Consider the following 13,519-nt stretch of genomic DNA (forward strand, 5'->3'; position numbering starts at 1 on the left):
GACAGAGAGCATTGATTTGGTTGATTTGATAAAGCATGTGTGGGAAACAAATCCTGATTTCAAATTTCCTGAAAGAAAGGTCTATTTTTGGGTAAGTCTCAAATTAGTGAATTCAACTATCTATGCTGCATCTTCTTGAACCTGTTTTTGATTTATACTGAACAAAAATTTAAATGCAACATGTAAAGTCTTGGTATGATGTTTCATGAGCTGAAATAAAAAATCCTAAATGTTTTCCATATGTACAAAAAGCTTATTTCTCTCAAATGTTGTGCACAAATTTGTTTACATCCCTGTTAGTGAGCATTTCTCTTTTGCCAAGATAATCCATCCACCTGACAGGTGTGGCATATCAAGACGTTGATTAAACAGTATGATCCTTACACAGGTGAACCTTGTGCTGGTAACAATAAAAGGCCACTCTAAAATGTGCAGTTTCGTTACACAACACAATGTCACAGATGTCTCAAGTCTTGAGGGAGTGTGCAATTGGCATGCTGACTGCAGGAATGTCCACCAGAGCTGTTAAAATAGAATTAGTTAATGTATCTACCATAAGCCTCCTCAACACTGTTTTAGAGAATTTGGCAGTACGTCCAACCGACCTCACATCCGCAGACCACGTGTATGGCGTTGGGTGGGGGCGAGCGGTTTGCTGATGTCAACGTTGTGAACAGAGTGCCCCATAGTGGCGGTGTTGTCATGGTATGGGAAGGTGTAAGCTACGGACAACGAACACAGTTACATTTTATCAATGGCAATTTGAATGCACAGAGATACCGTGACAAGATTCTCAGGCCCATTGTCGTGCCATTCATCCGCCGCCATCACTTCATGTTTCAGCATGATGATGCATGACCTCATGTCGCAATTCCTGGAAGCTGAACATTTCCCAGTTCTTCCATGGCCTGCAAACTCATAAGACATGTCATCCATTGAGCATGTTTGGGATGCTCTGGTTCAACGTGTACGACAGCATGTTCCAGTTCCCGCCAATATCCAGCAACTTCGCATAGCCATTAAAGAGGAGTAGGATAACATTCCACAGGCCACAATCATCTCCTGATCAACTCTATGCGAAGGAAATGTGTCACGTTGCGTGAGGTAAATGGTGGTCACACCAGACACTGACTGGTTTTCTGATCCACACCCCTACTTTTTTAAAGGTATCTGTGACCAACAGATGCATTTCTGTATTCCCAGTCATGTGAAATCCATAGATTAGGGCCTAATGAATGTACTTCAGTTGACTGATTTCCTTATATGAACTGTAACACAGTAAAATCTTCCAAATTGTCGCATGTTGCGTTCATATTTTTGTTCAGTATAGTAACTGTTTGTGTAGCCAATCTGGGCCATTTGGCAAAATTATGACCTAAATTTAACAACATCTTTGTTAAAAGTCCTGTGCAGTCAAAATTTATTTTCCTGTGTTTTATATATATTTCCACACTATGAGGTTGGAATTGTCACGCCTTGGTCATAGTATTTTGTGTTTTCGTTATATATTTGGTCAGGCCAGGGTGTGACATGGGTTTATTTTGTTGTGTTTCGTATTGGGGTTTTGTAGGCATTGGGATTGCGGCTGAGTATGGATGTAGCATAGGCTTGGTTGCCTGAGGCGGTTCTCAATCAGAGTCAGGTGATTTTCGTTGTCTCTGATTGGGAACCATATTTAGGTAGCCTGGGTTTCACTGTGTATTTTGTGGGTGATTGTTCCTGTCTCTGTGTAGTTGTTCACCAGACAGGCTGTATAGGTTTTCACGTTCCTTTTGTTGGTTTGTATTTGTATAGTTATTTCATGTATTCGCTATTCGTCATTAAAGAACATGAGTAACCACCGCGCTGCATTTTGGTCCGACGCTCCTTCAACAAAAGAACGACGTTACAGAATCACCCACCACACCCGGACCGAGCGGCTTGGTAACAGGCAGCGACAGCAGGAGCAGCGAAGGGAGGACGTTATGGACAGCAGAAGTATGGAGAATACGACGTGGGAGGAAATAGACAGGTGGGCGGTCGACCCAGAGAGCGTGCCGGAGCCCGCCTGGGATTCGCTGGAGCAGTGCGAAGAGGGCTATAGGAGAATGGAGTTGGAGAGACAATCACGACGGCGCAGAAGAAAGCCCGTGAGTCAGCCCCAAAAATGTATTGGGAGGGGGCTCAGGGAGAGAGTGGCAGAGTCAGGAGATAGACCTGTTAGACCTGTTAGGCTGTTTGAAATGACCGCCTGAAATTTTAACCTGTTTTTGTAGAGTGGGTTTTTGGCCTATCCGGTGATGTCACTATGTGGTAAATTAGTTAATAGACCAATAAGAAAGCGCGCTCCAAACCTCTCTGCCAAACAGCTAGTTTTCTGTTTTTCCATCCCCACTCAGACCACTCCCAGACAATCCTAGCAAATTTCTTGCTTGAGAAATTGCCTTTTGGTAAGAAGCTATTTTTGTCTTTTTTTTAAACCATTTTAATTGCAAAAATCATGGTACGGTAGTTGTTATCCACTCATTGTGGATTTATTCCTCGTATTATTATTATTATTATTATTTTCTCTCTGCAATGTTGGGAATGGCCCGTAAGTAGGCATTTCACTGTTGGTCTACATCTTATGTTTACTAAGCACGTGACAAATACCATTTTATATGAAATAGTTATTTTGCGATTTCTTCCTCTGTCTGGGTGATATCAGCTCAGTACTTTATCAGAATGTTTTCTTTACAATGTGCTTTTGTTATTTTGAGAAGGTTACAGAGACTACCTTGTATTGTTGTTTATCTCCCTAATACAACTTTATTTGACCTCGTCTGTGTAATTTGAACTGTATTTCCACCAGGGTAGTCCATCCGTCTTTCTGGATATGTACCCTCCTGTAGGTCTGCTAATTTGTTGTGAAATCCGTCAGTACATAGATATCCAGGAAAAGAGAATAGTTTAGTAAATCATTCTAAAAACCATTTCAAAATTACAATAATGATGACTATATGCTAGATTGCACAAATATTGTTTCTCACACAAGTTTTTTGCCAACACAGACTTTCCTTATTTCCATATGTGTCACGACTTCCGCCGAGGTTGGCTCTCCTGCCCGTTCGGGCTGTGCTCGGCGGTCGTCGTCACCGTCTCATTAGCCACTACCGATCCCTTTTCGGTTATCTGTTGGTTTTGTCTGATTGTTTTCACCTGTGTGTTAGTTAATTAGTATCTGTATATAATGTAGGTTGTCCCGCCCTTGTTTTGTGTGGGATTGTTTGTTTTTGACTTTTCGTTTCGGCTGTCGGTGTTTTTGTGTTTTATTTCTCCGGTTTGTCTGTTAATTCCAGTTTTGGATATTTTTCACCCTGTTTGTATTTTGGGTTGTCCGTGTTTATTGTTGTTCACCGGAGAATAAACCTTTATTCATTATTTGCTCCACCCACCTTGACTAGTCGTGACAATATGATTTATGTTTGGTTGTACTCCACCCTCTTTCAACAACATTTCTGAGTACTCTGTAGGTTTTCACACTTTCCCGGGAACCACCAAGTCTGACATAAGGGAAAGCTCCTTCTCCGCTCAAAGGTGTGCTAACTGCATCCTGTGTTGCGTGGTGACATCTCCTCAAAGTTGTAGCAGCTCAGCCGTTGTTGGTGGTGGCACTTCAGGGAGTCTTGGTTCATCTGATCTCAGGATCGTTAAGAACAAATTCTTATTTACAATGACGGCTGACCCTGGCCAAACGCTAACCCGGATGACGCTGGGCCAATTGTGCACCTCCTTATGGAACTCCCAATCACGGCCGGTTCTTATACAGCCTGGAATCTAGCCAGGTTCTGTAGTGATGCATATAGCACTGAGATGCAGTGCCTTCGACCTCTGCGCCACTCGGGAGCCCAAGACTGTACATTCAGTTTAGGATGAAGGGAGTTCGTTTTTTTTTCTATAATTGTAGGAGACTATTAGAAAGAAAGAATGCTTCCAGTCATCCAATATAATGTCATGTTACAATCTTACATTCAGTACATGTGTAGCTTTTGGGATGGGACTGTTTACATCTCAGCCAGACAGCTCAAATGGGGAATAACAATAACACAGTAACATACTGAGTGTACAAAACATTATGAACAACTATTCTTTCCATGACATAGACTGACCAAGTGAATCCAGGTGAAAGCTATGTGTCACGATTCCCACCGAAGGTGGCTCCCCTGCCTGTTCGGGCGGCGCTCGGTGGTCGTTGTCACCGGTCTACTAGCTGCCACCGATCCCCTTTTCTGTTTGTTATGTCTTATTGGTTGCACCTGTCTCTTGTTTTCGATTTGATTCAGGACTATTTTAGCCTGTTAGGCCCGCTTGTTTTTGTGGAGGCTTCTTTTCTGTGAGTCGAGGTTGTTGCGTGTAGTGTTCCTGTCTGTTTGTGCCCTGTGTTGGGTTGGACATTTTTTGACATTGGCCTGTTGTTTTGGGCGTTAGCGTTGATAAAGTGCGGTTTCCCTCATTACCCTCTGCTCTCTGCGCTTGACTCCGCACCCACCACTCCAGGCTTTGTGACACTATGATCCCTTGTTGATGTCACCTGTTAAATCCACTTCAGTTAGTGTAGGTGAATGGGAGGAGACGGGTTCAATTATCTTTTAACCCTTGAGACAATTGAGACATAGATTGTGTATGTGTGCCATTCAGAGAGCGAATGGGAAAGACAAAAGATTTAAGTGCCTTTGAACGGGGTATGGTTGTAGGTGCCAGGCGCACCGGTTTGATTGTGTCAAGAACTGCAACGCTGCTGGGTTTTTCATGCTCAACAGTTTCCCGTGTGTATCAAGAATAGAGCACCACCCAAGGGACATCCAGCCAACTTGACCCAACTGTGGGAAGCATTGGAGTCAACATGGGCCAGCATCCCTGTGAAACGCTTTCAACACCTTGTAGAGTCCATGCCTGACGAATTGAGGCTGTTCTGAGGGAAAAAAGGGGGTGCAACTCAATATTAGAAAGGTGTTCCTAATGTTTTATGCACTCTGTGAATAACAGTAAAAACAAGTTCAGTGGACAACATTTCTTCTCCACTAAATGTTCAAGTAAATCTGTTGGGTCTCTTTTACCAAGGCTGTCGTGTATGTGAAGACCAGAAGAGGCTGGTGGGAAGAGCAATGGGAGGACGGGCTCATTGTAATGGCTGGAATGGAACCAATGGAATGATACCAAACACATCAAACACATGGAAACAATGTGTTTGACTCCATTCCATTCTTTTCACACACAAGATCAGACACTCATCTCAGGATTGAAAAATGAATTAGATTGACCCAACTAGCTCCTAAAACAGGTCTTTTAAGTCTCCCTCCATGGATAGAATTGCGATTACACTGCATAGACATGGCACATCAAATTGACACGTTTTCTTTCAATTGCCCAAAAACCTGGTCACCCACTTAATCCATGTCTGCCAAATAATGCTTTAAAATCATTGACTTTTGTTGGAGGGGTATTACATCCATACTGTATCTTATTAACTATTTAATATGTCACCATATATCAGCCTAGGGCTCTAAACCTGGACCTGTTGTCGTCAGGCCTTCCATTTATCTGTTATTAATGTGTCATGTACAAAATAGGTTATGAGAAATTAAAGAAATTACAACATTGTTCTTGGTAGGTATGGTTCTGTAACCTATCAAATAACGGTTCTTTCCACAATAGGCATCTAAAAGTTTGTTTTGAAATAAAATTAAGACATTATTCTGATTATTACACAGTAATAATTATAGTTATTAGACAGCAATTATTACTGATAGCATGTTATTACACAGTAATTGTTATTACTGATTGTATAGGTCATGACACAGTATGATACTTTAGATTTTGTAGGTTGTGCTACTAATGTTGATCATCAGTAAAAGGTTCCCCATCCAACCATACAGCACTTTCTCTCCACAGGTAGGAATGTGTTTGCTGTAAACTCCACCTAACACTCAGCCACATTCCACTTAACAACTTTAAACATCAAAGTTATGTCTCATCCTCTACAAACACCATCCTAAAGTCAGTATTCTATGTACTACCTTTCGGACAAATAAAGTGGAACCTTGAACTTTCTCCTATTAATATAAAAGTGCTGTAATCAGCAAATTAACTTTTGGATTTACTAGGCAAGTCAGTTAAGAACAAATTCTTATTTTCAATGACAGCCTAGGAACAGATTTGTACCTCGTCAGCTCGGGGATTTGAACTTGCAACCTTTTGGTTATTAGTCCAATGCTCTAACCACTAGGCTATGCTGCCGGCCCAAACTATTACACAAACTGATTACTTTGATTACTTACTTTTGGATGACTTTCCCTTTAAAGGTCAACTTCCCCTTACAACCAACTTCTCTGGTTTTAAATGGCCTATGTGGCGTCGATATGAGTCAGAAACAGTCATTCTAGTGTCAAAATTGACTGTAAAGTGTAAATAGGATACTTTTGGTCATAAAGTCAGTCTTGTTCAAAACTGAGTTTGGTAAGAGACTGTGTCATGACTTTACTTGAGGTTTTGGTTTGGATTACAATAAAGTCAACAATTCATGCTCCCTTTTGCCTATTAACATGTGGTAGCACTATGTTCTCTGGGAAAAAAATGAAGGAGTTCACTTGTAAGACCCGGTGCCCCGGGCTGTAGGAGACCTCTCCTCAGGAGGACCAATGGAATGTTCAAAAATGACTAAACCCCACCAACCCGGGGCACCGGGTCACACAAAATGAACTCGCCAGACAAGACGTGTGGTTAATACTGGAACATCTTCCCCAGACAAGACGTGTGGTTAATACTGGAACCTCTTCCCCAGACAAGACGTGTGGTTAATACTGGAACCTCTTCCCCAGACAAGATGTGTGGTTAGTACTGGAACCTCTTCCCCAGACAAGACGTGTGGTTAATACTGGAACCTCTTCCCCAGACAAGACGTGTGGTTAATACTGGAACCTCTTCCCCAGACAAGACGTGTGGTTAATACTGGAACCTCTTCCCCAGACAAGACGTGTGGTTAGTACTGGAACCTCTTCCCCAGACAAGACGTGTGGTTAGTACTGGAACCTCTTCCCCAGACAAGACGTGTGGTTAGTACTGGAACCTCTTCCCCAGACAAGACGTGTGGTTAGTACTGGAACCTCTTCCCCAGACAAGACGTGTGGTTAGTACTGGAACCTCTTCCCCAGACAAGACGTGTGGTTAGTACTGGAACCTCTTCCCCAGACAAGACCTATGGTTAATACTGGAACCTCTTCCCCAGACAAGACGTGTGGTTAATACTGGAACCTCTTCCCCAGACAAGACGTGTGGTTAATACTGGAACCTCTTCCCCAGACAAGACGTGTGGTTAATGCTGGAACCTCTTCCCCAGACAAGACGTGTGGTTAGTACTGGAACCTCTTCCCCAGACAAGACGTGTGGTTAGTACTGGAACCTCCTTCCCCAGACAAGACGTGTGGTTAATACTGGAACCTCTTCCCCAGACAAGACGTGTGGTTAGTACTGGAACCTCTTCCCCAGACAAGACGTGTGGTTAGTACTGGAACCTCTTCCCCAGACAAGACGTGTGGTTAGTACTGGAACCTCTTCCCCAGACAAGACGTGTGGTTAGTACTGGAACCTCTTCCCCAGACAAGACGTGTGGTTAGTACTGGAACCTCTTCCCCAGACAAGACGTGTGGTTAGTACTGGAACCTCTTCCCCAGACAAGACGTGTGGTTAGTACTGGAACCTCTTCCCCAGACAAGACGTGTGGTTAGTACTGGAACCTCTTCCCCAGACAAGACGTGTGGTTAGTACTGGAACCTCTTCCCCAGACAAGACCTGTGGTTAATACTGGAACCTCTTCCCCAGACAAGACGTGTGGTTAATGCTGGAACCTCTTCCCCAGACAAGACGTGTGGTTAGTACTGGAACCTCTTCCCCAGACAAGACGTGTGGTTAGTACTGGAACCTCTTCCCCAGACAAGACGTGTGGTTAGTACTGGAACCTCTTCCCCAGACAAGACGTGTGGTTAGTACTGGAACCTCTTCCCCAGACAAGACGTGTGGTTAGTACTGGAACCTCTTCCCCAGACAAGACGTGTGGTTAGTACTGGAACCTCTTCCCCAGACAAGACGTGTGGTTAGTACTGGAACCTCTTCCCCAGACAAGACGTGTGGTTAGTACTGGAACCTCTTCCCCAGACAAGACGTGTGGTTAGTACTGGAACCTCTTCCCCAGACAAGACGTGTGGTTAGTACTGGAACCTCTTCCCCAGACAAGACGTGTGGTTAGTACTGGAACCTCTTCCCCAGACAAGACGTGTGGTTAGTACTGGAACCTCTTCCCCAGACAAGACGTGTGGTTAATACTGGAACCTCTTCCCCAGACAAGACGTGTGGTTAATACTGGAACCTCTTCCCCAGACAAGACGTGTGGTTAGTACTGGAACCTCTTCCCCAGACAAGATGTGTGGTTAATGCTGGAACCTCTTCCCCAGACAAGACGTAATATGGAACCTCTTCCCCAGAAAAAATGGAACCTCTTCCCCAGACAAGACGTGTGGTTAATACTGGAACCTCTTCCCCAGACAAGACGTGTGGTTAATACTGGAACCTCTTCCCCAGACAAGACGTGTGGTTAATGCTGGAACCTCTTCCCCAGACAAGACGTGTGGTTAATACTGGAACCTCTTCCCCAGAGAAGACGTGTGGTTACTACTTGCCCTTGCTTGGGAAATAGCTACTCTAGTGAAAATGGGCTTCCATAAAGTTGATCATGTATTTCATGATCATGCACTGCATTTTTTTCTGCCAATATCCTTTCTGAATTTAAAAGTAATCCAAAAAGTAATTATCTAGTTATTCGAAAGTATCTGTAATCTGATTACAATACTTTTGCTGGTAAGTGATTACAGGTAGTTGTTTTTGAAACCAGATTACATGTACCTGATGTAATCAGATTATATGTAACTGATGTAATCGCACAAACCTGTGTGTAAAATACTTCAGCTCTTAGATTGTTTTCAATCGTCTCTGTTCTGCTGTTGAAATTATGATTAGGGGTTGTATTATTCACAGTGATGCACGCAAGGATTAAGCAGGGGCGGAGCATTGATTACATTAGCCACTCCTACATTAAATCCAATTTTATTTGCAACATGCACCAAATACAACAGGTGTTACAATGAAATGCTTACTTCCAAGCCCTTTACCAACAATGCAGTTCAAGAATTAGAGCTAAGAAAATATTTACTAAATACAATTTAATTAAAATAAAAAGTAACACAATAAAATAACAAGGCTATATACAGGGGTACCAGTACCGAGTCAATGTGCGGGGTACAGGTTAGTGGAGGTCATTTGCACATGTATGTAAGGGTAAAGTGACTATGCATAGATAATAAACAGCGAGTAGCAGCAGTGTAAAAACAAAGGGGTGGGTGTCAATGTAAATAGTCCGGGTGGCCATTTGATTAATTAGCAGTCTTATGTCCAGGTCGCAGTTGCAAATGAGAACTTGTTCTCAACTAGCCTACCCGGTTAAATAAAGGTGAAATAAAATGTCAAAATAATAATGGCTTGGGGGTAGAATCTGTTAAGGAGCCTTTTGGACCTAGACTTGGCGCTCTGGTACCGCTTGCCACAGTTTGACTTGGGTGACTGGAATCTGACAATTATTTGGGCCTTTCTCTGACACCGCCTAGTATAGAGGTCCTGGATGGCAGGAAGCTTGGCCCTAGCGATGTACTGGGCAGTACGCACTACCCTCTGTAGCGCCTTACGGTCAGGGATGCCGAGCAGTTGCCATATCAGGTGGTGACACAAGCGGTCGGGATGTTCTTGTTGGTGCAGCTGTAGAACTTTTTGAGGATCTGGGGACCCATGCCAAATATTATCAGTCTCCTGAGGGGGAAAAGGGGTTGTTGTGCCCTCTTCACGACTGTCTTGGCTCCATTACAATGTCTTCCTCTAAGCCTTATCTGCAGTTTTAGCAGTCCGATGTCCGATGGGCATCTGACATCAGATGACGTCAATGCATTTTCTTAGAATGTAGGATGGTGTTTGTAGAGGGCTAGACATAACTTTGATGTTTAAAGTTGTTAAGTGGAATGTGGCTGAGCGTCAGGTGGAGTTTACAGCAAACACATTCCTACCTGTGGAGAGAAAGTGCTGTACTGTACGGTTGGATGGGGAACCTTTTACTTACATCATGTAACAATCCAAAACAGTACAATTAGTAAAAAGAGGAATTTTAAGAAAGTTTGCTCTCATTAAAATCAAGAGGCTTCAGATCTCTAAAGTGGTCTAATGTAGAGATGAGTCCTTAACCCTTTTGGTGCAGATGAAGCTCCACACGTGACACTGACAGCAAGTTGAGCGTGTCGTAGATAAATTACTGCTGAATGAGGTCAACCTTTTTTTTGCATGTAAACAGTGGCATGCCTGCTGGAGTCACACTGCGTGCTGAATACCGGTCGGAACGTTCCTCATGATTACTCTTCTCCCTGTTGGCATTCTGTGGCATGTCTGATATAGCCTGGTGGTTGATCACATCAGCATGGTTAGCAGTCTGATTGTTGAAAGTGAAGCTTGTAATGTTAGCTATGACAAGCTCAACTAAATACTACACCTAGTTTACACATCACTAAGATCACTTCATACTGCATGCCATGAGATACAATCTCTTAGCATTTTGTTTAAGGAGGTGCTAGATGTTTGCATGTAATAATCCTTCATTTATAATCCTAAATAGCATCATCAGGTACTTGACATTTCTGAAGCAGCCAGACCATGATGCCACCACATTCAGTGCATGCCAGACTGTCTCAAGGCCTGTACCTCTAATGATAATGACTTTGTAGCCCTCTAGGTCCACTGGGACAAGAATGAGAGGAATCCATAATACCGTGATTGACTCAGACCTCTGCAATGCTGACGCACACAGCCACCGAGCCACCAGCATCCCTTCACCATTTATATGCTGTTTGATTCCAAACAAGATACACACTTAGTTGTTACATAAAAGCCACTGTGATATGATCATGTGCTCCACTTAGCCAATATAAACTGGACCACTTTATTACATTTTCGCTAAAGGGTTTGAGAAAAAGAATAGCACCACTTGTTTTACAATGGAGTTTTGTCCCTATTACAGTTTTTCTCAGTCGCTTTGGTGCATTTCTCAGATCAAAAGTGCAATTCTTGATACTACTTGTACAAATTCCAAATCATCTAGTCACTTGTGCACATCATTAAAGCAATTTCTTATTCCTTTGAACAAATTGCAATTGATAATGTACAAGTGTCAGCTTTTTTCCACATTATCAATTGCTCATGTCATGTTGATCAAAATATAGTAGATGGTTCTTTGTTGAATAGTCTTACCCCTGAAAACATCTAGGCATTAGTTCCTTGCATAAGCCATTACATGCAAAATTGTTGAACTATTTGTCATAAACTGTCAAGCATAGTTTTACACATTTCTATTAGACCTTTTGTACAAAAACGTGAATTGATGAATCGTGCAGGGGAAATTGACCCTCACTCATGAAGGAATGTAAAGTGTTAGTTCAACCAACAATCAACCAGTTGTCTAAATTTCTCAAAGGTGCATCTCATGAAGAATCAATTGGCAAGCATATATAGACAGACCACAACACAGAGTTGCAATGTTTTACAGTAAAATGTGTGTTCGCATAGTTTTTGTCTACGTGAAAGTGTGCGATGCATCACTGCATTTTTCCCCACATAGGACTGCAAGATTACCTCAAACCGGTGGCAGAGGACGCCTTTTCACACCTCAACAGGAGGAGGCTATTTGCACCATGGTCCTAGCTATTTGGATTTGCCAGGCCAACGGGGAGGAAATATCACCATGTGTGCTGCTATTTCGGAGCATGGTGTCCTAACCCATATCCCCCTTATAGGGCCATACAACACCCAGCATCTACTCAACTTTTTAGAGACTCTTTACAGGGCTCTCATCCCTGATGATGAGAGGGGTCTGTTTAGAGAGGATTTGCCAAAGTATGTGGTCATTTGTGATAATGTGAGTTTCCATCGATCAAACATCATAAGGCAATGGTTTGTGACCCACCCGAGGATGCTCGTAGAATTCCTCCCACCTTATTCACCATTCCTTAACCCAATTGAGGAGTTATTTTCAGCATGGAGGTGGAAGGTGTACGATCGTCAGCCACACACACAGATGACCCTGCTGGCTGCAATGGATGCAGCATGTAAGGACATCACAGTAGACGCCTGCAGAGGATGGATAAGGCATTCCAAAATATTCTTTCCACGTTGCATTGGAAGGGAAAATATCCGGTGTGATGTGGATGAGAATATGTAGGCCGACAGACAGGAACGTCTGGATGTGTAGAGACATCACAACAGTGCTGCGGGCAAAGTTGTGCCTTTAGGGGCTTTGTGCCCCTTGGGTTGTCCAGTCTCTTTCAATAAATAACCCACATACAGTAATATGTAAATAGTACTGTTGAAAATGATACATGCCATAGAAGTGCAGCCTTGTGCATTTTCAATACAGTAACTTTCTTCCAAACTGTAGCCTAAGTTTACATCAGGTAATACTGTCAAAGTACACAGTTACATTGACAACATGCCTAAACATTTTGACGACCTTGTTCATGAACAATGACTCAATGACTTATCATTCTGATGACACTGACATGATCATTGGCATGAATATTTACTTTTGAGAGATGTACTAAGGATTTTTAGTGACTGACTAGCTCTAGAAACATATCTATTGTATATTGCAGTTTGTACAAATTGTTCTGAGAAATGCACTTATTATTTTGCACATGTTAGAGATGATGTGAAAAATTGAGTTGCCTCTGGGGGAAGTGTCCTCCTCTTACGCACTAAACCCCCCATTATTGTGCTGTAGGACTGGCGTGACGTACCAGAGCACCGGCATGACGTACCAGAGCACCAGAGGGAAACAAAGTCTTGTGATTGTCACTTGAGACATACTCTATTGAAAAGGCTTTGGTTCCATGGTAAAAGAGCACAATGCATTTTGTTGAACTGATATGCTTTTATTGGCCTTTGTGTATGTAAAGACTCAATGTGGGACTAAAGGGACTGAAAAGGGATGACCTTTTATAGAAGGTTACAAAATATTGTTTACACAAAGACCTTTCATGAAAAGACTTCAATAGACGGCACAATAAATGGCTGACCTATTAGATTCAGTTTGGCATTATTCAGGCATTTATGAATGCATATCTTAGGCTACAGCTTTGAAGAAAAGGTGCGATCCAGAACCTGAAAGGTTCTAGGTATAACCATTTTGGGTTCCATGTAGAACCCTTACTACATACAGGTGGTTCTACCTGGAACCAAAAAGGTTTCTCCTATGAAGACCCTTTTGGAACCCTTTTTTCTCGAGTGGATAGGATCAAGTTATTTCCTGAATTGTGCGCTGAGAAGGTGCATTGGCTCTGTCATCCCCTCACAGAAATGTATTTGACCCAGGATACATCCACAGTTCAATCATAGAGTCCCATGGAGAAACCACAGACGTCCA

The sequence above is a fragment of the Oncorhynchus gorbuscha genome, linkage group LG26 (assembly GCF_021184085.1).
Source record: "Oncorhynchus gorbuscha isolate QuinsamMale2020 ecotype Even-year linkage group LG26, OgorEven_v1.0, whole genome shotgun sequence".
In the NCBI taxonomy this organism is placed as follows: domain Eukaryota; kingdom Metazoa; phylum Chordata; class Actinopteri; order Salmoniformes; family Salmonidae; genus Oncorhynchus; species Oncorhynchus gorbuscha.